At 33.7% G+C, this 25,175-nt stretch overlaps 1 pseudogene; it reads left to right on the top strand.

The window, feature by feature from the left end:
• Window positions 1-4,332, top strand: part of LOC116811120 (5'-nucleotidase domain-containing protein 1-like) — a 30,848-nt pseudogene extending 26,516 nt beyond the window's left edge.
• The last annotated feature ends 20,843 nt before the right edge of the window (window positions 4,333-25,175 follow it).

The raw sequence follows: 25,175 nt of genomic DNA, 5'->3' as shown, positions 1-25,175 counted from the left end.
TAATAGCAAAATTGTCAAGAGAAGAATTAGTGAGCATGAAGACAGGCAATTTGTTAATAGTCAGAGGAGACAAAAAAAAAACAAAAAAAAACAAAGAACAAAAAACAGTGAGGCACACCAGGGGGATCTGGAAAAGATCCTCCAAAGGGCAAATCTATGAATTATTGGCCTTAAAGGTGAGGCACAGAAAGAGATAGAAGTAGAAAGTCTATTCAAAATGATAAAAGCAGAGACCTTTCCAAACCTAGAGAAAGTTACTAATATTCAAATACAAGGTGGTAATGGAACACCATGCAGATTTAACCCAAAGAAGACTTCCTCAAGGCGTGCAATAACAAAACTCCCAAAGGTCAAGTATAGAGAAAGGATTCTAAAAGAAGCATGAGAAAAAAAAAATAAACACACAATGGTGCATCAATATGTCTGGCAGCAGATCTTTTTAGTAGAAACCTTACAGGCTATGAGAGAGTAGCATGACATATTGAAAATGCTGAAGGAAAAACTTTCACCCTAGAGTAGTATATCTGGTGAAATTATTCTTCAAACATTAAAGAGAAATAAAGACTTTCCCAGACAAACAAAACTGAGGCATTTTTATCAATACAAGATATGTCCTACAAGTAATACTAAATGGAGTACATCATTCAGGAAGAAAATAATGTTAATGAGCAATAAGAAATCATTTGAAGGTAAAAAGATCACTGGTAATAGAAGGTACACAGAAAAACACAAAAGATAACACCATCAGTGTGGTGGGTAAACTACTGTTAAGTAGAAAGATTAAATAATGAACCCATAAAAAATAATAACTTCAACAACTTTTCAAGACACAGTAGCACAATAAGGTATAAATTGTAAGAACAAAAAGTTATAAAGTGACAGGATGAAGTTAAGACATAGAGTGTTTATTAATTTTATTTTTGTTTGTTTTTTGTTCATGCAAAAAGTGTTAGGTTATTTTCACCTTAAAATAATGGCTTATAAGATATTAATAGCAAGGCTCCTGGTAACGTCAAACCAAGAAAGTACAATAAATACATCAAAAATAAAAAGGAAGAAATTAAATCATATCACCAGAGAAAATCACCTTCACTAAAAGGAAGGCAGGAAAGAAGCAAAAAAGAAAGAGAAGACCACCAAACAAGCAGAAAGCAAATAATAAAATGGCAGGGTAAGTTCTTACTTATCAATAATATCATTGCACATGAATACAGAATGGCTGAATAGATAAAAAAAAAGCAAGACTCATTGATTTATTGCCTACAAGCAACATATGTCACCTATAAAAAAAACAGAGATTGAAAATTTAAAATATGGAAATAGATATTCCATGTCATTGGAAACCAAAAAAGGGCTACAGTAGCTAAACTTGTATCAGACAAAACAGATTTCAAGATAAAAACTATAAAAATAAATAAAGAAGGACACTATATAATGATAAAGGTGTGAATGCAGCAAGAATATATAACAATTTTAAATATATGTGTACCTAATATTGGAGCACACAGATATACACAGCACATATTATTAGAGCTAAAGAGAGAGACTCCAATCTCTGGGGTCTTCAATAGCTGGACACTTCAACACCCCACTTTCACCAATAGACAGATCATCCTGACAGAAAATCAACAGGAAAACATGGGATTTAATCGTCATTATAGATCAAATAAATCAATAGATATTTACAGAACATTTCATCCAATGAATGCAGAATACACATTCTTTTTCTCAGCACATGGATTATTCTTAAGGATAGACCATATGTTAGGTCATAAAACAAGTGTGAAAACATTCAAAATATTGAAATAATATCAAGCATCTTCTCTGACCACATTGGAATAGAACCAAAAATCAATTAGAAGAGAAATTTTGGAAACTATACAAATAATGGAAATTGAACAATATGCTCCTGTAATAACCAGGGGGTCAAGAAAAAAAAAATAAGAAAAAACTTTTAAAAATTATTGATACAGATGATAATGGAAAGAAAACATACCAAAACCTATGATATACAGCAAAAGCAGTACTAAGAGGGAAGTTTATAGCTATAAGTGCCTACATCAAACATGAAGGAAAACATCAAATAAAAAATGTAATGATGCATGTTAAAGAACTAGAAAAGCAAGAGCAAACCAAACCCAAAATTAGTAGTGCAAAAGAAATAATAAGTGGAGAAATAAAATTGAAATTAAAAATAACAGTACAAGAGATCAATAAAACAAGAAGTTGCTTGTTTGAAATTTAAACAAAATTGACAAACCTTTACCCAGACTCAGAGAGAGCATACAGATAAGTAAAATCAGAAATGAAGAAGAAGACATTACAACTGGTACTGAAGAAATTCAAAGGATCATGGCAATGGCTACTATAAGCAACTATGTGCCAATAAATTGGAAAATCTAGAAAAATGGACAACTTCTTAGACCCATACACGCTACCAAGGCTAAATCAGGAAGAAATCCAAAACCTGAACAGACCAATAACAAGTAATGAGATTGAAGCCATGCTAAAAAGTCTTCCAGTAAAAAATAAATAAAAAAGTTAAAAAAAAAAATCTGGGACCCAATGGCTTCAATGCTGAATTCTATCAAACATTTAAAGAATAAACAGCAATTTTACTTGAACTATTCTTAAAAATAGAGGAGGAGAGAATATTTCCAAACTCATCTATGAGGCTAGTATTGCCCTTATAACAAAACCAGACAAAGACACGTGAATAAAAGAAAACTACAGGCTAATATCTCTGACAAATAATGAAGCAAAAATCCTAAAGAAAATATTAGGAAACCAAATTCAAAAATACATTACAAAGATCATTCATCATGACCAAGTGGGATTTATCCATGTGATGCAATGTGATACGTCCTTTTAACAGAATGAAGGACAAAAATCACAGGATTGATTGGCGGTATCCCACCTGTCTTCTCCTCACACCCTGCCGGGTTGAGACACTCCCCATTTCTCCCCACGCAGCCATGGTCCAGCTGTTTTTCCCAGCCATCAGTGACTCTGTCAGCTTATAGCTTTGCCCAGTTTCTAGTTTAGGAGAGAGGGTATAATAAGGAAGTGCTCAATGTGACCCCAGAGGATTGGTCTTTCTGTTTCAAGGGTTTGGCATTGGAGTTAGAAGATGAGAATTTCATTAAATTTGCAGATAATGGCACTCTTCTCAGTGTAAGCCATGGCACCAATATGCTGACTCCAGAGGTGCTGGCAGAGGCATATGGCAAGAAGGAGTGGAAGCAGTTCTTGTTGGACACTGGAATGGCTTGCCACTCAGGAAGGTACTGTTTCATGATAACTACTTTGACTTTCCAGTAACTCTTTAATGTGCCAGAGTGGTGGACTATTTAACAAAACCGAACAATGGTCAAAAACCCTTTTATTTTTGGAAGAATGTATTTGCTGGTATTCAACACAATTACAAAATGTCAGCTTTTAAGGAAAACTGTGGTATATATTTTCCAGAAATAAAAAGAGATCCAGGCAGATATTTGCACAGTTGTCCTGAATCTGTTTTAAAAAAAGAAAAAAAATGGCTTCAACAGCTAAAGAATACTGGGAAAACGATTATGTTAATTACCAGTTCTCGCAGTGATTATGGTAGATTTCTCTGAGAATATGTCATTGAGAATGATTTTGAAGACTTTTTGACATTGTGATTACAAATGTGTCGAAGCTTGTTTTCTTCTTTCATTTAGTAAGTCAGAGGCCTTTCCAGAGACCCGAGAATAATGAAGAGCAGCACGCACTGCCATCTCTGTAAGCCTGGCTGGTACTCCCAAGAGAATGCTGTCCACTCCTATAAAGTTCTGAAGAAAATGACTGGCAAACCTGAGGCCAAGGTTGTTTATTTTGGTGACAGCATGCATTCAGATGTTTTCCTGGCTCATCACTATAATGGGAGACAGTCCTTATCCTGGAGAAACTGAGAAGGGATGAAGTGGCTCATCACTGTAACGGGAGACAGTCCTCATCCTGGAGGAACTGAGAGGGGATGAAGGCGTGAGGTGTCAGAGGCCTGAGGATTGAGGGCCTCTAGGAAAGGAAGGAAAATATAAGGGACCAAAGGAAAAGTCTTTAAATAGTTCATCTAAAAAATAGGGCTCTTTAATGATACTGAAAAATACAGAATACTCCTTGGTTTATACATGATCATGTAAAAGAATCAGTATTTAGAGCACTATTGCAATCCCACGTATTGAAACAATTGCAGAATTGCCTCTGAACTACTAATTTATAAGATTCTCTTCAAGCAATTTGAAAGCACCTGGCTACTATTCAAATCTTCCATTGGTCTTATCAAATGATGAGACACTGATAATCAACTAAGTTATCTATGGAAAAATGAAGAACAATATATGCAGTAAAAAAATGTTAGTTTTCAAAAAATACTGTAAAAGGCTTTATAAGAACAAGTTTTTAATGAAAATTCACCAATAAGTTGATATTTGTCCACAGATCTCCTTTCTATATAAATCATCTTGATGTTTAACAACTCTTATTATGTTAAAATCTCTGTATCTTAGAACTTAAGCAACCTTATTGGTATTTTCTATACCAAGAGTTTTGAGATTAGAATTCACCTGAGGAGATACACACACACGAGAGAGAGAGAGAGAGAGAGAGAGAGAGAGAAAGATACACACACACACACACACACACACACACTCTTACACATATGCCTAGTCCAATCATTCTCAAAGTGTGGTCCACAGACCAATAGCATAGCATTACCTGAGAACTTGATAATGCAAATTTGGGGCCTCACCCTCCCAAACCTACTGAATCAGAAGCTCTGAGTGAGGCCTACCAATCTGTGTTTTAACAAGCTCTTCAGGTGATTCTGATTCACACTACAGTTTTAGAACCACTGATTAGACCACATCCTCCAGAGACTGGTTTAATTGATTTGGGTAAATATAGCTGAGCATTGATATCCCTTATATGTCCCAGGAAAGTGCATCCAGAATTGACAGCAACTCACCTACACCAATTCCTTCAAGTAATAGCCAAGAACACTGAATCCAGTGAGATTAAGTACTTTTTCCAAGAAATTAAGTTTTATGCTATTCCTGTGTTTTCCAAAACAAGAAAATAGACCTGATTTCTTCTGAGATCATTCAGCCAGCACAGAACTGTGATAGTCTAGAAGTCAACTATCTCAACCTCCATTGTTACCCATTAGGTTTTTTCCCTTCTAATAATATTAAAGGCTATTTGAAGTTTACAATATAGGTTTCTGGTTACTCTTTATGCTGTAATTTCACTCTACCTATCATGGGCAGTATCAGAAAACACACTGGTAACCATCATTATTTTACTTGAATTGTAGTATGTAATTTAACATATTGATGCCTGCAATGGAAAGAAAAGAATTTTGTTAAAATTTGTAAATGTTCAGATAAATCACAGCTATACTGTGAGATGAATATCTCAGAGTCAGTGAAAAATTAGTAAAATATTTACCTCAAAGTCAGTAGATTTATGTGATAGCTACTAATAAGCATGTGGTGATATACTTGGAACTGATTTCCAGAATGTCATTGCAATATTACAGTGATCACACACAATTAACTTGGGATTAAATGAAAGATGCTATCTCAAGTATACTTTAAATAATTGACTTATTTAAAAAATAAAGCTTTTTTTCTTAAAAAAATCCTGTAAGATTATTGTAGTTGATGCTGAAAAAGCATTTGGTAAAATTCAACATTCCTTAATGATTAAAAAAATGACAAAACATCAATTTAGAAGAAACATACCACAACATAATAAAAGCCATATATGAAAGACCCACAGATAGTATCATACTGAATGGAGAGAAACTGAAAATGTTTCCTCTAAGATCTGGAAAATGAAAAGAATGGCTGATTTCCTGACTGTTATTCCACATAATACTTGATATGGTTTGGCTGTGTCCCCACCCAAATCTCATCTTGAGTGGTAGTTTCTATAATCCCCACATGTCCTGGTAGGGACCCGGTGGGAGGTAAGTGAATCATGGGAGTGAATCTTTCCTGTGCCGTTTTCATGATAGTGAATAAGTGTCAGGAGATCTGACGGTTTTATAAAGGGCAATTCCCCTGCACATGCTCTCTTGCCTGCCACCATGCAAGACATGCCTTTGCTCCTCCTTCACCTTCCACTATGATTGTAAGGCCACCCCAGCCATGTGGAACTGTGAGTCCATTAAACATCTTTTTCTTTATAAATTACTCAGTCTCAGGTATGTCTTTATTAGCGGCATTTAGAACAGACTAATACAGCAAATTGGTACCAGTAGAGTGGGCTGTAAAGCTGTTGTAAAGATACCCAAAAATGTGGAAGTGACTTTAGAACTGGGTAACAGGCAGAGGTTGGAACAGTTTGGAGGGCTCAGAAGAAGACAGGAAAATATGAAAAATTTTGGAAATTCCTAGAAACTTGTTGAATCGCATTGACCAAAATGATGATAATGATATGGACAATAAGTCCAGGTTGAGGTGGTCTCAGATGAAGATGAGAAAGTTGCTAGGAAATGGAGCAGAGGTGACTCTTGTTAAGCTTTAGAGGGAAAAAAAAAAAAAAAAAAAAACTGGTGGCATTTTGCCCCTGTCCTAGAGATCTGTGGAACTTTATACTTGAGAAAGATGGTTTGGAATTGGAACTTATGTTTAAAAGGGAAGCGGAGTGTAGAAGTTTGGAAAATTTGCAGCCTGACAATGTAATAGAAAAGAAGACCCATTTTCTGAGGAGAAATTCAAGCAAGCTGCAGAAGTTTGCACAAGTAACGAGGAGCCAAATGTTAATTAACGAGACAATGAAGAAAATGTCTCCAGGGCATGTTAGAGATCTTCACAGCATACAAAAGGTGCTCAACATCATTAATTATCAGAGAAATGCAAATAAAAACTACAATGAGATATGATCTCACCCCAGTTAAAATAGCTTATATCAAAAAGTCAAGTAATAACAAATGCTGCTGAGAATGTGGAGAAAAGGGAACTCTTGTACACTGTTGGTAAGAATGCAAATTATTTAAATATCATTAATTCCCACCTTGTTTAAATCAGCCTTCACTAAAATTAAAAATTAAAACCAAAGTCATAGAGATTTAATAAAAGAAACCATCATTATATGTGAAGATTATGAGAATAGAATAAACTGAACTAATCATTAGACTAGAAAACATTTATCAGATACTTTAAAGAAAGGAATAATATAAGCATAAGCCAGTGAAGGAATATAAGTCTTCTCCTGTATGTATACCTTTTCTTTATTTAATAAACTTGGTTACTTTGCTTAACAAAGAATGTGTCTGCATTCTACTCTAACTTAATACCAGTGCAATAAGCGAGAACTGATATTTCATTGTAATAGTGAATCTGAGTATATAATTACTTGTTTGTTGTCCATTTGTATTCCTCCCCACCACCTTTTTTATTGATATAAGAGACTTCATAATCACTTACCACCAATTTGGAAGATTGCAAAAAAAAAAATGTTACCAGAATCTGGCATAGCCTTACTTTTCATTACTTCTTGAAGGCATTGCCAAGGATTCTTTCTTTTCTGCTAGGTTAATGGGTGTTATTTGTAAGGAATAAAGACTTTTATAGATATGACATTACACATCATAAATAAAAAATCACGGGAAATTACAAAGAAGTAACTCAAAATTGCTCTAAAATACTACCACCTTGAAATATCCATTATTAATATTTGGATACGAGAAGTTTTTGTGAAGATTTTTTTAATTTTTCTTTTTATATATTTACAGGGCACAAGTACAATTTTGTTACATGAATATATTGTCTAGTGGTGAAGTCTAGGCTTTTAGTATAACCATCACTGTATAGTGTACATTGTACCCATTAGGTAATTTCTCATTCCTTACTACTCTCCCACCCTCCCATCTTTCCAAGTTTCCAGTGTCTATTATTTCACTCTGTATTGTCTTTGTGTACACATTATTTAGATCCTGCTTTTAAGTAAGAACATGCAATATTTGACATTCTGTTTCTGAGTTATTTCACTTAAAATAATGGCTTCCAGTTCCATTCATGGTACTCAAAAATACATAATTTTATTATTTTTTACAGCTGAGTAGTACTCCATGGTACTACTCAGGTATACAAACACGCACACACACACACACACACACACACAGCCCACATTTTCTTTATCCAGTTATCCATTAATAGACAGTTCGATTCCATATCTTTGCTACTGTAAATAGTGTTGTGACAAATACCCAAGTGCAGGTACTTTTTGATATGATTATTTATTTTCCTTTTTCTTTCAGGTAGATACCCAGCAGTAGAATTGCTGGACTGAATGGTATTTCTATTTTTAGTTTTTGAAAAATCTCCGTATTGTTTTTGAAAGTTTCTACAAATTTAAATTCCCACCAACCAGGCATAAGCATTTCCTTTTCTCTGCATCTTCACCAACAACACCAATTGGTTTTTGACTTTTTAATAGCCATTCTGACTGGTATAAGATGGTATCTCAGTGTGGTTTGAATTTGTATTTTATAGGATAAATAGTAATGTTGAGGATTTTTTGATGTTTTTTGGTCACTTGTATGCCTTCTTTTGAAAAATGTCTGTTTATATCCTTTGCCCACTTTTTAGTGGGTTTTTTCTTGAGTTGTTTGAGTTCCTTAAAGATACTAGATATTACTCTTTCGTCAGATGCGTAGTTTGCGAATATTTTCTCCTATTCTGTAGGTGGTCTTTTCACTCTGTTAATTATTTCTTTTGCTATGCAGAGAATATTTATTTTCAATAAGTTTCATTTGTCTATTTTTGGTATTATTGCATTTGCTCTTGAGGACTTAGTCATAAATTTTTTGCCTAGGCCAATGTCCTAAATAGTTTTTTTCTTAGGTTTACTTCTAGAATTTTTCTAGTTTCAGGTCTTAATTTAAGTCTTTAGTCCATTTTGATTTAATTTTTGTATATATTGAAAAATAGGGGTTTAGTTTTATTCTTCTACATGTGGCTACCCAATTATGCCAGCACCATTTATTGAAGAGGGTGTCCTTTCCCCAGTGTTTGTTTTTGTCAACTTTGTCAAAGAACGGTATGCTGTAGGTATGTGGCTTTATTTTTGGGTTCTCTATTCTTTTCCATTAAGCTATGTGTCTATTTTTATATCAGTACCATACGGTTCTGGTTATTCTAGCCTTGTAGTATAAATTGAAGTCAGGTAATGCGATGTGCCCAGCTTTGTTCTTTTTGCTTAGGATTGCTTTCGATTTTTGGTTCAATATGAATTTTAGGATTGTGTTTTCTAATTCTGTGAAAACCGACAGTGGTTTAATAAAAATTGCATTGAATCTATAGATTGTTTTTGGCAGTATGATCATTTTAATGACATCGATTCTTCTGATCCATGAGCATGGAATGTTTCTTTCATTTGTTTGTGTCATCTATTATTTCTTTCTTCAGTGTTTTGTAGTTTCCTTTGTAGAAATATTTTACCTCCTTAGTTAAATGAATTCCTAAGTTTTTAAGCTGTAGCTATTATAAATGGGACTGTTTCTAAACTTGGCCTTTATTGGTGTATAGAAATGCCACTGATTTGCATACATTACTTTTGTATCCTGATACTTTATTGAATTCATTTCTCAAATATAGGAGTCTTTTGGAAGAGTCTTTAGGGTTATCTATGTATAAGATCATGTCACTGGTGAATAGATATAATTTGACTTCCTGTTTTCTAATTTGGATGCCTTTTCTTTCTTTCTCTTTCCTAATTGATCTGGCTAGGATTTCCATTACTATGTTGGATAGGAGTGGTAAGAGTGGACATCTTTGTTTCGTCTTAATCCAGTTCTTTAGGGGAATGCTTTCAGCTGTTCCAGGTTCAGTACGATGTTGGCTATGGGTTTGTCATATATGCCTTTTATTATTTTGAGGTGTGTTACTTCTATGCCTAGTTTGTTTAGGGTTTTTATCATGAAGTTATGCTAAGTTTTATCAAATGCTTTTCTGTATCTATTGAGATATTCATATGGTTTTGTTTTTAATTCTGTTTATGTGGTGAATCGCATTTATTGATTTGCATATGCTGAGCCATCCTTGCATCCCTGATATAAATTCCACTTGATTATGGTGTATTATCTTTTTGATGTGCTATTCAATTCAGTTTGCTAGTATTTTGTTGAGAATTTTTGTATCTATATTCATCAGGGATATTGGTCTGTAGTTTTGTTGTTGTCGTGTTCTTGCCTGGCTTTGATATTAGGTTGTTACTAGCTTCATAGAATGAGTTAGAGAGGATTCCTTCCTCCTTGATTTTTTGGAACAGTTTCAGTAGGATTGGTACCAGTACTTCTTTGTATGCCTGGTAGAATTCAGCTGTGAGTCTGTCGGGTACTGGACTTTTCTTCCCCCTTGGGAGATTTCTAAATTACAGATTCAATTTCATTACTCATTATTGGTCTGTTCAGGATTTCTATTTCTTTCGGGTGTCTTTTATAAACATTTAAAAATAAGCCATGAACAGAAGGTTTCTTGTGATTCAGCTCTGCTGTCTTCAATGAAATTGTCAAAGAGTTGACAATTAGATGGTACTGAATGGACATAGACAAATTTAGTTTCTTTCCACATTTTAAAAGAACATTTGAAATTTGTCTAAGTAACAGCAAACATCTAGATAAGAAATAAGTAGACGCTTACAGCAATTTGATGTCATGTAGGCAATATGCCTGAATGTGTATTTACAGTCTGCTTTGCTTCCGATTCTATAGAAACACCCAGATAAATGTATCTGTGGAAAGATAGCATTCTTGAAGATAGCACATGCTTTCTTGATATTTCTATAATATTAAACTAAAAACTTACCCTGGTGAAATTCAATTTTGATACATATTCAGAGAAAGGGACTTTTGACTTTCAACAAGATAATAACAAATAATAACATTACACATTGTTTTATAGTTTATTCTTCATTAATTTATAAAATTGTACATACAATGTCCCATGGAGGGACTACTTAGTCTAAAAATAACTCCATGAATCTAATAAATTTTTGAAAACATCTTGGTTATATTGTTCTTCCAAGAAACAATGGACAATATAATGTATTCTTAATAAAGCTGTGATTCAGCTCTTAAATATGTATATAGCTGATTTCTTATAGATTAAATGCTTAGAAACAAAAAAAGGAAACATAATAATGGAAAAGTTCTCAACTATCCTTCCACAATATTTAGGCACTTTATGCGTAATGTGTCTGTCATCAATGTAAAGTTCAAGCTATCCCCAAGGAATACTGAGCATTCATGTGGTAAGGAACATGCTCACTTACAAAGCCTGTCTTCTAAAAGTGAAGAAGGAAGAACTTAATGATCCTTTGCGTTCTACCTATGGGCTTCATGTAAATATGCCAAGTCTAATGCTGGTAGAAATTATATTAAAGCAAGTTCAAATTATAACAAGGAAACATTTTCTGTCACTGAAGGAAAAGCAATCTCAATCTGTTTCTACTGTTGTACTTAATAATACTATCTATTTGTAAGACTGTGTGCATTAAATGAGATAATCTACACATCATACTTAGAAGAGCAGAACTCAGCACATAGTATACAATCTTTAAATATTAGCTATCATTACCCATCCCTATACAAATAGACTGATATATTTTTGTTTGTATAAATTTAAGGGGTGCAAGTGCAATTTTATTACGTATATATATAGTATAATGGTGAAGTCTTGGCTTTTAGTATATCCATCATCTGAATAATGTACACCATACCCATTAAGTAATTTTTTAAAAATTATATTAGAACTCTAACTAGTGAAGTGCTTTCTTATTAATGGAGTGGAGGAATAAAATTACATTTTGTACTCATACTCTTATTTTCAAGTTGCCAACTAAATGACCCGCACAGTGCCTTTGTTGATTCTAAAGGTTATTTCTTTTCTCTTTTTGGAATCCAAGTTTCACTTTCTGGGAGATTTTATGATACCAACATCCAAAGTGTGCATAAGGCTTTAATAAAGAATAGCAAGAAAAGGCCTTCTTTAACTCAATGTCTTGGCATAGAATTCTTGTCTAGAAAGGGAAAAGCCAGAGTCACTTTTTCCTTAAAATAATTCGCTTATTCCTATTTTCATTGTATTTTCTAATGTCATTTGCTTCAGCAAGAAGCATACATACATACATCTTCTTCTCAATACTACAAATTCTGCCCATTTTTAAAAGCACCGGCTAACAACTGCCTTAGGCCGTTCTGCTATAATAAAATACCACAAACTTGGTAATTTATAAACAACAGAAATTTATTGCTCATAGTTCTTGAGGCTGGAAAGTCAAATATCAAAGCACTGACAAATTTGGTGTCCGGTTAGGACTTGGTCTCTCTTTCATGGAGGGTGCCTTCTAGCTGTGTCTCCACGTGACAGAAGTGACAAGAGGGCATGCTTGAGCCTCTTTTATAAAGGCACTAATCCCATTCATGAGGACAGAGCCCTTATGACTCAATCATTTATCAAAGTCTCCATCTATTAATTCTTTCATATTGGGTATTAGATTCCAACATATGGATTTGAGGGAGACACCAGCATTCAGACCATAGCAACACCCTTTTCCTCTGTGGAGTTTCCTTTGAGTAATTCAGTGCTCCTTTTCCAAACTTCTGTAACACCTAGCCTTTATTACAAGTCCGTGATCACTTATTATCTTGTATTACTTATTTTATTTTTAGTGCTTTAGACCTGCTCCATGAATCAAATTATCAGTTTTTTAAAAGCAAAGACAATACCTTCTAATTACTTTGTGCTTTCTAGAAGGCCTAACCCATTGTATATCTTCAATAGTTATTGATTAAACTGTGTAACCTTGAACATTATCTTTTCTTAATGATAATTTTCTCTTTACAGTATTGCATAGAGCCTTCATTATGTAGAGAAAAATACATATATGTTTGTATAAAAGTAAAACTATAATGAGGTAAGCTAATTTGTAAGTAGAAAATTATATATTGTCACGTTTGTTTGAATGATGTTATTCTACTTTTGTTTCATCTTGAAGATGATTCTCCTGAATTATAAAGACACCATGAATTGCTTTGAGCTCTCATACAATCTTAAAATTAGACTCAACAATTTAAGGTTTTATAAACACTTCTTACAAGTTTAGTTTTATATTTCCTTCAGTGATAGATTGCCACAGTAAATCTATTGCTAAAGAAAGTATATCATGAAATTTTAATATTTCGTTTCATAGTTTGGTAGCTTTGGGCTACTGATATTCTAGGAACTACATACACTTATGTTTATTAAGAAAGTGATGAAATTTAAAGCTACATTTTTCCTTTTTACAACTTATTTATTTATTTATTTATTTATTTATTTATTGAGTCATGGTCTCTGTCTCCCAGGCGGGAGTGCAGTGTCACGATCTCGGCTCACTGCAACCTCTGCCTCCTGGGTTCAAACAATTCTTGTGCCTCAGCCTCCTAAGTAGCTGGGACTACAGGCATGCAACACCCTGCCTGGCTAATTTTTTTATTTTTGGTAGAGAACAGGTTTTGCCATGTTGGCCAGGCTGGTCTTGAATTCCTGGCCTCAAGTGATCCTCCCACCTCGACTTCCCAAAATGCTGGGATTACAGGTGTGAGCCACCACACCTGGACACAACAAGCAGCAATTTAAATTTGATATATCAGACTTGTAATAAACCACACTCATTTTAATCATTTTTTTCTTTATATAACTAAAATTCTCAGAAGCAGTTTTCTATTTTTGTCATCTTTATTTCTGATCAGGAAAATAAACACTATCCATTTGTTCTAAAAGTTGTTTAGAGACCTCTATTAAAGAATACAACTTCTTTTACAGGATAGAGTTACATATACATTCAATATTTTCCAGGCATTTTCCTTAGTTATTGTTTAATACATTATTCAAGAATCACACCACTGGATATTTTACTTACTATGAACCATTAAGCTATGCATTAAATATTTATTAGAGAAACAATAAATCAGAAACAGTAATTTTTCTAGAGTTATAATTTAGTACAAATTCAATTGAGTCCACAATCATCATAAATCTTGAAAATCTAATTGCCTCACATGGATTTCTTAGAAAACATAAATCTCTCAAGTTTGACTTTTACAGGAAGGCACATTTTTTTCTCTTGTGTAAATTAAGACCCCAGAATGTTCAAATTTGAGAACTTTTAGTTAAGCAAAATAAACTTATTTTGAGTATTTGAAACTGAAGCTCAGAAAGATAGAATGAATTGTCCAAGATCACACAGCTGCATGCTTGGAAAGTTGAGACTAAAATTTGTGTGCTTAATTTCCTTTTTTCATGCTGCTTCTACTACATAATATAGGAAAATCAAATTGGAGTGATTTGAAGCCCTTATTGTTACAACTCTCCCAATAGTCCTATTTTTGCTCTTCAGGGTAAGAGTTAAATGTTTCTGCTTCCACAAGCAATTACTTATACGTTTAAAAATTAATGTTATGTTCTTGTTTCTGTGTTTTCTCTAAATATCTCACCTCCTTAGTCACTCCATTTTGGACATTCTTTGGTTTGTCAAAATCTCTGTCAAACTGCATACTCATAAGCGTAGATCTGGTATGAATCTCAGCTTTCGTAAATCCTGCCCCTGTTAAGTTTTATCCTTCATCCTACAATAACCTTTCTAAGTACATATTGTTATTATCTTCATCTTATGTATGAGGAGATGGAGATTCAGGGATGTTAAGGAATTTGTTCACAGTCATGTTACATTTAAGCATATGTGACTGTTGTATGTTGTACTAGCATATCCCTATATATCTCTACAAATCTATTGACAAAATTTAACTTTTTAAGCACCTACTATGTAATAGATATTATTATATTTACAAAGAAATATAAACTGACTTTTCTCCCCTACCTTGTTTTTAAGAAGATTACAATGTTGGTGAAGCTATGTAAAATATATGCATTAAAAAATCCCTTGAAATACAATATAATATAGATGGCAAACATTATTATGGAGGTTTTTAGGAAGGATAAAACAAGGAAAAAGAGAAAGTAACTAACACTTAAACATTGTTTTTATATTTACCATGTGCCAGATGTCGGTTGTTTTTCCATATAAAATACAAATACAAATCTTCAGAGATTTAAGCATTATTCATCTGATTTTAAAGTAACAAAACTAATAGAGAGAGGCAGGAAAAAGAAAAGCAAGAAATGTACAGGGCGTGTTTCTTAGGCACATAATTAAACAGCCTAACTGCAGGAAGTCATATTGGAGAATAGCAGGAGAGAAAGCAGCAATCCATAGTAAGTAAATGAGTTGAATTTCAGAGGTATCATTCCAAAGGTGTTGGAGGAAATTATTTTCAACATCAGATACTCGAATACTTCGGTATATCTGATTCTAATAGGACAAGAATCTTGCACACCTGTTCTCAATAATCATTAGTTTTAGACAGTAAGCAGTACTGCTAAAGAGGTGGTGAAGCTAACCGAGAAAGAGAGAAAGTTGAGGTGTCAATAAAGAGAATTGTTTTAAATGCCCAATTGGAGTACTGGGGCTCTTCCTCCCTAAGTTAACCTTTCTCTGACAATTATTATTTATTAATACTCCCAACTGGAGATATCAGAGCACATACGCATTTTAAAAATGTAAGTGTAATGGCCAGGAGCAGAGTTCCAGCTCATGAAGCAAATGTAAATATGTTGTTTTTATACCTTAGGGAGGTAAGACCTCTGACTTCTCAATGAACTGAGGCTCTAAAAAGCAACCTATTCTACCAAGTTTATTTTGCATGCAAGCATAAGGAGCTGTTACATATGTAGTGGAATTTTCTGATTTCCATGAATGATATTTATCCCCAAAAGTTTCTGCTATGCCAATTTGTTGAAATTCCTACCATTGTTATACAATCATTCTCTTTTGTTAAAGCCCTGTACCTATGATGTTACCCAGTTAAAAGACAGTCATCTTGAAAGGACATCATAGATGGGGTCAATAACTTGTTAGGATGAATTATGTTTTTTATGTCATCTAACAAGATCTAAGGCTGTGTTCTCCAATATTACAGCCGCTAGCAACATAAGGTTATTTAAATTTATCAGTAACGACCACATTAAACAGGGAAAACATAGAAAGTTGCCATAATTGGAAAACGTTTTCTTGGACAGTGCTGGTTTAATGGTAATATTTTGTGGGCAACAGAAAAGTAGAAAGTATCAGAGCCTGAGGATGCATCCTGTGAACAAGACGTGTGGGGAGAGTTGCTGCTGTAAAGAATCCTAAGTCCTGAGTTTAGAGTAAGGTACATAATTACACTGTGTTCTCTGATCATGGTCACCTCCTTACCATAGGCCGACTATCTAGAGAAATCACTTTGTTGCTTAGTATGAGCAAGCACATTATATGTCCAACTCATGTTGAAACCATAGCACACCTTGAAGTGGGTGTCAAGGTATGTGTCATTTTAATACACCTACTAAATATCATAGCTTAGCCTATCCTACCTTAAAAGTGATCAGAGCACTTACATTAGCATGGCTGATTGTGAGATGTAGCTTGCTGCCACTGTCCAGCATCCCAAAAGTGATATATTCTATCATATTGTATATGACAAGCCTGGAAAAAGATCAAAATTCAAAGTTTGAAGTATGGTTTTTACTAAATGCATATGACTTTAGGACCATTGTAAAGTCAAAAAATCTTATGTATAACCATTGTAAGTGGGGAACCATCTATATTTCTTTTCATGTTGTTAAATTTGCCAGGCATTAAATTTTATTTCATGGAATTGCATATATATTTAACACTGATATCTATATCTACATATACATATATATTACATAATATGCCTTTATTGCAATAAAAACATAAGAGATAATATAATTGTTTCTCTACCTGTGGTTGAAATTTCCCTCTTCTTTGAGGCCTGTAGCATCCAGCTATGTTACCTACTATCATCTTTTTGCCCTTCCTTGCAATCCATATTCACTAATCTTTTAGCCACTTATGAAAATGTTGGCACCTAGATCAGTCTTTCTTTTAATCCTACATACCAAAGCTATCATTGGTAACTTCAAAGCCCAGGTGAATAACTCATCTACCATCTTAACTTCATAATGTCTTCACTTCAATCACAACGTTCATATCTCAGGCACTCATCTATGCCCAAAACTGCTCCAACTTTGAAATCTTAAGATATAATCCAAACCTCATATTCTGAGCAGTTCACTTACTTTCTCGCCTCATGAAGAGCTTTAGCTCCTTGACTTCTCCATTTTCTTTCAACATATCAGCTACTTTCAGTTTTTACTTCCTTTGCTATCCAGACTATATCACATTTCTCGTTAACATTACTTTTTCCATGTTCCATTTTCTTTACATTGCCTTTCCAAACCATGCCCCCAAACCCTCAATCAGTTTATCACCATGTTTATGAGCAATGTTGGAGAAGAACACAACTATGCACATAGGCATCACTAAAAATCCGCAGCTGCTCATGCTAACCGTACTCACAATACTACCCAATAATAACTTTTATATATCACTAGTCAGCTTTCTATTTTGTTCTTTAGAACAGCTAGTTCAAATCATCACCATTTTTGTCTAGCCCTCTACACCTTCTTTTTAATAGACTATTTTGCATCTTATTCCACAAAAAATAGCATAGTAGCTATGAACTCTTTCATCTTCCTCCCTGCCATGGAAAATTGTATTGTATCTTCTCTCATTTTGCTCTCTATCACTCCAGTTTCAGTGAAGAAGCATCTCCATTACTTTTCTAGAGCTGTCTTAAACAAAGAACCTGTAAACTGGGTGGCTTAAACAGTAAAAATTTATTGTCTCAAAGTTCTTGAGGCTAGATGTCAAATATCAAGGTGTTAGACTTTAAGGGAAGGAAGTGTTTTAGGCTTCTCTCCTTGGCTTGTAGATAGTCACCTTCTCCCTGTGTCTCTTCACGTCATTTTTCTTCTTCTCTGCGTGTTTATGTGTCTGAAGTTCCTCTTTTAATAAGACACCAGTCATACCAAATTAGAGCCCACTGTAATTACCCCATTTTAACTTGAACACTTCTGTAAAAACCCTATATACAGATAAAGTCACATTATGAGGTACTAGGAATAAGGACATCAACATATAAATTTGTTGGTTGGGGATACAGTTGAACACATAATAGCATCCTTCCTCTTATCAAAGTATGCTACTCCCTTCCATGTGTACTCTTGATCCATGATATTTTGCCTCCTCAAGAACTTCATTATGTAATGCATTTCTTTATGTTATTGGATCTGTAGACCTCTTCTCTTACCAGCTTTATTATAAAAATCCTCCTTTGATCCTGTTTTCCTATCTAGCTATCCCCTTCTTTCTCTCAGCAGAAATATGCAGGCTTCAGAAGTGGTATATCATATTCAAGTCCTAAAGAAAACCACTGTGAATCAAGAATTCTATACCCAGAAAAACTTTCCTTCAAAAATAAAATATAGAGACTTTCCTGCACAAACTAAGTTTGTAGGGAGTTTCGTCACCCCTAGATATGCCTTGCAAGAAAAACTAAAAGGAGTTCTTCATCTTGAAACAAAATGATCCCAAGCAGAAACATAATAGTATAAGAAAGTATAAAGTTCATTGGCAAAGTTAATATATAGCTAAATATTGAATACTGTATTGTCATAACTGTGGTGGGTAAATCACTTTTAATTCTAGTATAAGTTACAAGACCAAATTATTAAAAAAGAACTATAACTAAAAACATGTTAATAGATACCAAATATAAACACATAAATTATGAATTCAATAACAAAGTGTGTATAGGGGGATAAGTAAAACTACATAGTTTTGTATATAATTACAATTAAATTGTTATCAGCTTAAAATAGACTTTTATAAGATATTTTCGTAAGCCCCATGATAACCACAAAGAAAACACTATTAAATGGACCAACACACACATTGTGAGAGTTAATAACATGTTTCTAATAGATATATACAGTAATAATGTGTAATGGATACATATTATTATTACTTGTATGTCCTATAGAAGATACACAAACAATAGCAAAAAAATCATATCAGTACAAACCTAAAACAGTGAAACACAAAGAAAAACAGGAAGAGAGGAAAAATGGACAAAATAAATACAAGACAAACAAAAAAAATGTGGCAATGATAAATTCCTCCCTATCAATAATTTCTTAAAATGACAATGAATTAAAGCACCCAATTGATAGACATAAAGTGGAAGAATGATTTAATAAAAGATTCAGTTGCATGCTGCTTATAAGAGACTCAGTTTATATTTAAGGACACACTTAGGCTGAAAGTAAATGAAGGGAAAAAGATATTTCCTTAAAAAGGTAATAGAAAGAAAGCAGGGTTGGCTATACTTATATTAGAAACAACAGACTTTAAGTCAAAAATTGTTACAAAAGACAGAAATAACATTATATAATGAAAAAAAGGCCAATCCACCAGGAAGATATAGCAATTATAAATATATATGCTCCCAACATCAGAGCACCTCAATACATATAACCAACAATGACAGAACTGAAATAAAAAATACACAGCAATACAATAATAGCAAGAGACTTTCAAAACCTTCTTTTAATAATAGGTAGAACCAGAAAACAGATGATTGACAAAGAAACAGTGGGCTTGAAAGAACACTACAGACCAAATGGACCTATGGACCTATAAAACACATGCATCCCAAAGGAACAGAAAATACATTCTGATCAAGTGCACATGTAACATTCTCCAGGCTGCATCAAATGTTAGGTCACAAAACAGGTCTCTCTCACATACCTCATCTCTTTGCATCCTTCCCTTCTATGCTGCTATGATGAAACATGATAGTTCGACTAATTCATGACATTGTGACCCAAATATTGTTTGGACTTCCCAAATCTAAAAACATTTTTTTATTCCACTATAAAGATAAAATGTGTATTTCAAACACAGCAGGTTACACCCCTCCCGAAAAAAAAAAAACAAACCATGCTTTTTATTGCAATCTTTCTAATGTTAATACTACTTTCTTTGTTGTGAAATTCTTTCTTCTTATCTTCCTAAAGAACTCCTACTTATCCTTCTTTTTTAACTTTTAAGTTCAGGGGTACATATTCAAGTTTGTTATATAGGTAAACTCATGTCACAAGGTTTTTTGATACAGATAATTTCATCACCCAAATATTAAGCCTAGTACCCATTAGTTATTTTTTTCTGATCCTCTCCCTACTCCAACCCTGCACCTTCCCGTAGGCCCCAGGATCTGTTGTTCCTCTCTTTGTGTCTGGTGTTCTCATCATTTAGCTCCCACTTATAAGTGAGTACATGTAGTATTTGGTTTTCTGTTCCTGAGTTGGTTTATTAAGGATAATGGCCTCCAGGTCCATGAATAGACACTTTTCAAAAGAAGACATACATGCAGCTAATAAAACTATGAAAAAAACAGCTCAACATCACTTATCATTAGAGAAACGCAAATCAAAACCACAATGAGATATCATCTCACATCAGTCAGAATGGCTATTATTAAAAAGTCAAAAAATAACAGATAGTGGTGAGGTTGCAGAGGCAAAGGAATCCTTATACACTGTTAGTGGGAGTGTAAATTAATTCAGCCATAGTGGAAAGCAGTGAGACGATTCCTACTCATTTGTCAATGACCAATTCCATTGTTACCTTTTCTATGAATCTTTTCTTGGTTTTCCCAAGCAGGATGAGTTGTTCTTTATCTGTGTGCCTACTGCCCTACTGACCCATTTCACATTCATCTGAATACCACAGAGTCCAGAAGACTGTCTGGTACCCATTCAATTAATCCAGTTTATATGTCACTTTCTTTCTCTCTCATTCTGTCTCTCTCTCTCTCTCTCATACAAACACATAAGCAAAGTGGGGGTGAGAGAGAGAGAGGAGAGAGAGAATAAATTACATGCCTGATTCAAGAGTGTACAACATGGATTACTCAGGTAATTGATTCAGTTGGGTCAGGGATTTATTCTTGTTTTATTTTCATTAATTCATCTGGGATACATGAATTTTGAGGCACTTGGAATATATTTTTTATTGATAGTTTCAATGTCAGACTTTCCCCACTCTCTCTCGCTGTCTCTCCAGCTTCTGAACCTTACCTATATTATCATGTTACACTTCATTTCATGCACATGTATTTATAGTGCCATCGATCAATAGTCATTCATCTTCATATGCCAATTCCAAAAATCTATTTATTTATATGTTCTTGCAAAATTTACATGACAACCTTTTAACATATAGCTTAATTCTTTTTACCATATCATGTTTTACAATTTGCCTATATCAGAAAGCCTGTCACTAAATAGCTTACTCAATGTGAAAACAGAATACATTTTTTTCTTTAACTGTTCATTTGCCTCCATTCTTACCTCAGAAAAAATTCAGCATCTGACCTCTTTCTCAGTAAATCAATAGGCATACTGACAAAATAAGACAAAACTTGAATAGTGATGAAAGTAATATTCTGTTTTCATATAGAAAGAGATGTTGCTATGGAAACTATTTTTCTTTGTTTCTATTCATAACAAAAATTATTTCCACAATATAAGATATTGTACATCTTGGCCTTGTGAGGGAAAACGAAAATATGTTTTTTGAAAGTCAGATATTAAAGGGAGAAAAATGCGTTAGCTCACTCCTCTAACTAATTAGCTATACCATTTGGTATGGGTGTGTTTATGCTACACAGTTACATAAAGTTGTTATTTGGTAAGATAATGTAAGAGAAATGGTTAGCTTGGTAAGTATTAGGGCTTATATGACTTAATAGAAGGTTTCTTACTTGAAAGTATTAAAAAGACACTTAGGGAAAAATAAGAATAAAGGGAACCTTAAAAATGATTGTATAGTATAGCATGTGTCTGCTTTTGTTCTGCATAGCCACACTATGGGTCAATTCATTCAACACCAAATACCTGAAAAACCGAAAACAAAATCATTCATGTAGATTTTGATTTCAGGTAAGAAAAAAATGTGTTCCTTTGGCTGCAAATTACTTTCAACGTTTCTGGCCAGCTTACAGGCCCTCTTTCCTCTGAGAGAAAAAATTAATATTGTGACTAAGAGTTTCCCTTTCCTTGGAGCCACTGCCCCTTGATGTAAGATTTAACAGGTTCTCCAACTCTAGCTGTCATTTTCCTAGACAAGTTAGATTCCTAGATATAAATTATATGATAAAGAGTGTCCCTATAGTATATTCCTGTAGATGAGAAAACAAAGTTCCCATATTGTAGAACTTAAGTCACATTCAGTGATGTGTTCCTGTAGAGACCAAACATTTTTGCAGTTAATGACAATAATTGTGTAATAATTTTTAAAATGAATGGAGTTATATGTAATGTACCAGAAAGTCAGAGAAAAAGTGGAGTCTAATGAATCATCCTGGTACTCTAAGTATAAAAATGTATCATATCAGCATTAGTCATTCAAAGACCCTTCTCCATGTCGGCATACCCAGGATACTAGACCATCTTTTCCTGATACTCTCTGAACCAGGGAACCAGAGGTCTGTTTGTTTGCCTGATATTTTTATTTTTATTTGACAAGTAAACATTTTATATATTACGTTGTACAACATGATGTTTTGAGGCTGATCCAAGTGTAGTGGTGTTCATAACATGATGTTTTGATATATGTACACATTGTGGAACGACTGTCAACATAATTCACATATGCATTACCTCGTTATTTTTTGTGGTGAGAACATATGAAATCTACTTTCTCAGCAACTTTCAATTGTACAATATATTAACTGTAGTCATCATGATGTACAATAGGATCTTTTGACTTATTCCTTCTAACTAACATTTTGTGTATTTTGACAAACATCTCCTCAATCTCCCCACCATCCTTGGCCTCTAGTAACCACCATTTTACTCAGTGTTTCTATGAACTAAATATTTATCTACTTTAAAGGGTGTTCTTTATAATGGATCACAGAATAATCATTTGGATTCATTATGTGAATGATCAAATTTGATTATTATGACAACCACAAATTTTGAAAAATTATGCAAGGGACAAACTTTAAAATATTTATCTCATTTATTTTTATTTTTTATTATTTCAACTTTTATTTCAGATTCAGAGAGTACTTGTGCAAATATGTTTGCTGGGTATATTGTGTGTTGCTGAGGTTTGGGGTACAATTGATCCAGTCACCCAGGTAGTTATCTTAGTGTTCAATAGTTAGCTTTTTAATCCTTGCCCCCATACTTTTCTCCTCCTTCTAGTAGTCCTCATTGACTATTGTTGCCATCTGTATGTTCATGAGTACACAATGTGTGGCTTCCACTTATAAGTGAGAATATGTTTTGTTTGATTTTCTCTTTCTGTGTTAATTTGCTTAGGATAATGGCTTCCAGTGACATCCATGTTGCTGCAAAGGACATGATTCTGTTATTTTTATGGCTGCATAGTATTTCATGGTATATATCTGCCACATTTTCTTTATCCAATCTAGTATTCATGAGCACTTGGGTGGATTCCATGTCTTGGATATTATTAACACTGCTGTGAGAAACATATAAGTGCATGTACATGTGACTTTTTGGTAGAATGATTTATTTTCTTTTGCATATATAACCAGTAACAGAATAGCTGGGTCAAATGGTAGTTCTAAGTTATCTGATGTATCTCTAAACTGTTTTCCACAATGGCTAACCTAATTTACATTTCCATCAACAGTGTATAAGCATTCCCTTTTCTCTGCAGTTTTGCCATCACCTTTTAATTTTTGACTTTTTAGTAATAGCCATTCTGACTGATGTGAGATGGTATCTCATTGTGATTTTGATCAACATTTCTCTGATAGTGATGTTGAGCATTTTTCATGTTTGCTGACTGCTTGAATGCCTTCTTTTGAGAAGTGTCTGTTCATGTCTTTTGCCCACTTTTGAATGGAATTATTATTTGCTTTTTGCTTGTTGCATCTTCAACTTCCTTATAGATTCTGGATATTAGACCTCTGACAGATGCATAGATTGCAAATATTTTTCCCCCTTGTGTAGGCTGTTTACTTTTTTGATAGTTTCTTTTGCTGTGCAAAAGCTCTTTAGTTTAATTGAGTATCACTTGTCAATTTTCATTTTGGTTGCAGTTGCTTTTGAGAACTTAGTCATAAATTTTTTCCTAAGGCCAATGTCTAGAATGTTATTTCCTAGATTTTCTTCTAGAATTCTTATATTCTGAGGTCTTACATTTAAATCTTTAATCTATCTTGAGTTAGTTTTTGTATATGGTAAAAACGGTCCAGTTTCATTCTTCTGCATCTGGCTAGCCAGCTACCCCAACACCTTTTATTGAATAGGGAGTGCTTTCTGTATTGCTTATTTTTCTCGACTTTGTCAAAGATCAGATGGCTATAGGTGTGCAGCTTTATTTCTGGGTTGTCTATTCTGTTCCTGTGGCCTATATGTCTGTTTTTGTACCAGTATCATGCTGCTTGGGGTAGACTTATGGTATAGTTTGAAGGGGGGTAATGTGAAGCCTCTGGCTTTGTTCTTTTTGGTTGAGATTGTTTTGGCTATTCAGTCTCCTTTTTAGTTGTGTATGAATTTCAGAACAATATTTTTCTAATTCTGTAAAAAATACATGTGTAGTTTGATAGGAATAGCATTGAATCTGTAGATTATTTTGAGCAATATGTCCATTTTGACAATATTTATTCTTCCAATCCATGAGCATAGGTTTTTCTCATTCATTTGTGTCATCTATGATTTCTTTCAGCAGTGTTTTGTAGTTCTCCTTGTAGAGATCTTTCACCGTCTTGGTTAAATATATTCCTAGGTATGAGTTTTTGTGTTTTCTGTAAATGAGATTGTATTCTTCATTTAGCTTTCATCATGAACATTATTGGTGTATAGAAATGCTACTGATTTTTGTACATCGACTTTGTATCCTGACACATTACTAGAGGTTTTTTGGTTTTTTTTTTTCAGTTTCAGGAGTCTTTTGGCAAAAGCTTCAAAGTTTTCTAGGTACAGAATTATATCATCAGCAAAGAGAAATAGTTTGACTTTTTATTTTCCAATTTAAATGCCTTTTATTTCTATCTCTTTACTGATTGCAATTGCTAGGATTTGCTCTAGTTTAGTTTTCAAGGATTATCATTCTGGCTAATCTAAAATATATTCTTAGAAACAAAGATGATTTAA

Source organism: Hylobates moloch, unplaced genomic scaffold, assembly GCF_009828535.3.
Source record: "Hylobates moloch isolate HMO894 unplaced genomic scaffold, HMol_V3 SCAFFOLD_7, whole genome shotgun sequence".
NCBI lineage: Eukaryota > Metazoa > Chordata > Mammalia > Primates > Hylobatidae > Hylobates > Hylobates moloch.
The sequence above is the reverse complement of the archived record's forward strand: the minus strand, read 5'-3'. Positions and strand labels throughout refer to the sequence as shown.